At 43.4% G+C, this 3,074-nt stretch overlaps 1 pseudogene; it reads left to right on the top strand.

Moving 5' to 3' along the window:
- Positions 1–668: 668 nt before the first annotated feature.
- LOC124850534 lies at positions 669–2,598 on the top strand (annotated as a pseudogene).
- The last annotated feature ends 476 nt before the right edge of the window (positions 2,599–3,074 follow it).

The raw sequence follows: 3,074 nt of genomic DNA, 5'->3' as shown, positions 1-3,074 counted from the left end.
GCCTTGGGCCTATGCGCGCAGCCCGGTGGCGATTTAAAAACACCCCCCCCCCCGGTGGACCGAGTATGCAAAAGGGTAGCACAAGGGTTAACTCACTGTGGCACCAAACAGCTGTTGTCTCATTGAAATACGTCCGTTTTTACACAGTATCATAGTTTTGAACGTTATGTGTTAAAACCAGCATTTTCTCAGTGAAATACGTCAGTTTTGTACTTATTGTGTCAAAACCAGCGTTTTCTCACTATTTTGACATAGTAAGACTTGGTTTAACCCTCGTGTTGTCATTCTGACCCCAAATTAAATCTTTTGCCGTCTAAATGTGTTTTTTATTCATCAAATGGCCTGGAAATAATGGGGGTTGTTCCATACTATGCTCTTCATAATTAAAATAAATTTGAAGTACTTTAATTGAATTATGGGTGTTTTATTGAATTTAATAACTTCTGTTGTCCTCTGGGGTCAAAAAGACCCCACAGCACAAAGTGGTACAATGGGGCAAATTGTCACACCATACTGCTTTCCAAAAGATGACCCCCCCCCTGACGACACACACACACACACACACCTCTTTGATATGTTGGGTCAAGCAATGGTCAAGAAAACTAAAAACAAAAAAACAAAAACAGGTCTCAGATGTTGGGGCATTTTAGTCAGAGACAGGCAGCACAATGAAGAGGCAGAAAAGCTATACTGCACAGGAGGCTCTTGAGCTTATTTTGAACCATGATGTGGAGAAGAATGACCAGGAGGACAATGCTGAACATAATGAGGAGGAAGAATCAACTGATGAGGAGGATTCAGGGTCAGAAGAGGAGAAAAATAATGATGAGGTGATTGATCCAACATATAGACCACATGCTACTCCTTACTCTGAAGAAGCCCCCACATCGCCTGCTGCAGAAATGGAAGAAGGGTATGAAGTGGAGGAAAATGATGAACATGTCGAGGAAGAATCTGAAGCTGAAATGGAAGAAGTGTATGAAGTGGAGGAAAATGATGAACATGATGTCGAGGAAGAATCTGAAGCTGAAATGGAAGAAGTGTCAGAAGTGGAGGACTGCACTGATTATGATGAAGAGGAAGAATCAACTGATGAGGAAGAATCTGAGGAAGAGGACCCGGCTGAGAGTGAAGAATATTTCCATTCAAAGGATGAAACATTGATCTGGTCTTCCATCCCTCCCAGTGACACACGACGCATGTTGACAGCAGAGAGAAACAAGCCACCAACCACATATACAAGGTCTCGTATTAATGACATAAACTCCACTTTTGACATGTTTCTGCCCAAGCCAATTGAGGACGCGGTGCTGAACATGACGAACAAGGACGGGCGACGTGTGTATGGCAACAAGTGGAGAAAGTTGGATCGACTGGACCTGCAGGCATATGTGGGTTTGTTGATTCTTGCTGGCGTGTACCGATCCAGTAAAGAAGCGACAGCTAGTTTATGGCATGCTGAGTCTTGTAGGGCAATTTTCCGTGCTACCATGACACTGAAAATGTTTCATAAAATCTCAAGAGTGATTCGATTTTGATGCACCCATTCGAGACGTGTGGGACAAGTGGGTGTCTCTCCTGCCATTGTTGTACAATCCAGGCACTGATGTGACTGTGGATGAGCGCCTGGTGCCCTTCAGAGGTCGCTGTCCATTCAAACAGTACATCCCGAGTAAACCAGGGAAATATGGGATAAAAATATGGCCAGCATGCGATGCCAGGTCCTGCATGGAATATACAGGTATACACTGGCAAACCTGCTGGTGTGCAGTCAGAAAAAAATCAGGGCATGCAAGTTGTCCTAAACATGACAGAAGGTCTCCAGGGAAAAATGATCACTTGACAACTTCTTTACTTCACATGCCCTTGGCCTGGGCTTCCCGCTGCACTGGTGTCAAAAACGGACAGGGCTCGGTTCTCATCGAAGTTTGCCTTCACCGAGACCCATGCTCTGGTGTCCTACCACCCCAAAAAACGAAAATTGTTCTTCTGATGAGTACTCTGCATCGGGATGCAGCTGTAAGCAATAGGGATGACAAAAGGCCAAAAATCATCGAAGATTACAATCACAACAAAGGGGGTGTCGATAACCTTGACAAGGTATTGTACATTTATTATTCATAATATTTATAATATTATATATGGGAAGGATAATGCATTGAATTTGTGTGTAGGAAAATAAACTGATATTTCTGAATATTTTTGGGTTTCTTTCAGGTTACCAGTGTGTACACGTGCAAAAGAATGACAGCCCGTTGGCCCCTCGTTGTCTTCTACAACATTCTCGATGTGTCTGCATACAACTCCTTTGTCCTGTGGTCTGAGATCAAGCCAGACTGGAATCAGGGGAAGTACAACAGGAGGAGGCTGTTCATGGAGGAGCTTGGGCGACAACTGGTGATACCTCACATCAAGCGACGCAAGGTCAGCATTGAGGTACATTTCTGTTGCTCTTCCTTCTGTAGTGACCTCACAATTTGAACTATTTGTATTTGCACTGTGATTTGTTATAATAAAGTTTGACTTGACGTGAAAGGTTCTTCCCCGCACTCCAGCCGCTGCCAGATTGGTTATGGAGAAACTGAAGTGCTGCTCTACCCCTGGAGCAGCGCCCCGTTGCCCAGCTGCCTCACATGGCCCATCACCCAAAAGAAGGAGGTGCCAACTCTGCGCTCGCCAGAGGGATATCAAATCATCACAAATGTGCCAAAAATGCAATGCATACATTTGCAAAGATCACACCATCACTACCTGCCTCACATGCAACTGAGGGCACATTCAGACTGTTTTTGCTCTGAAAAGTTGATTTTGAAAAGTTATTTGTTTTGGAAATGAATGTTGACATGTTTGATGTCAAGTAAAAAGTTGAAACAGAGGTGGGTGATAATTATACTTTATAACCAGACGGGGTCTTTTTTGACCCGAGAGGACAACAGGTGTGATTATTTGCTGCCACTAAAAAAACTTAAAGTGGTTTAAAAACAGCATCCTAACTCAACTTTGACATATACCAGTCTTTGATGATCTATTAACTTACGTGACTCTGTTTGTAAACTTAAGTCAGAATAATTAAT

The sequence above is a fragment of the Scophthalmus maximus genome, chromosome 9 (assembly GCF_022379125.1).
Source record: "Scophthalmus maximus strain ysfricsl-2021 chromosome 9, ASM2237912v1, whole genome shotgun sequence".
Taxonomy (NCBI): Eukaryota; Metazoa; Chordata; class Actinopteri; order Pleuronectiformes; family Scophthalmidae; genus Scophthalmus; species Scophthalmus maximus.
Note: the sequence above shows the minus strand (reverse complement) of the source record. Positions and strands in the feature narration are given on the sequence as shown.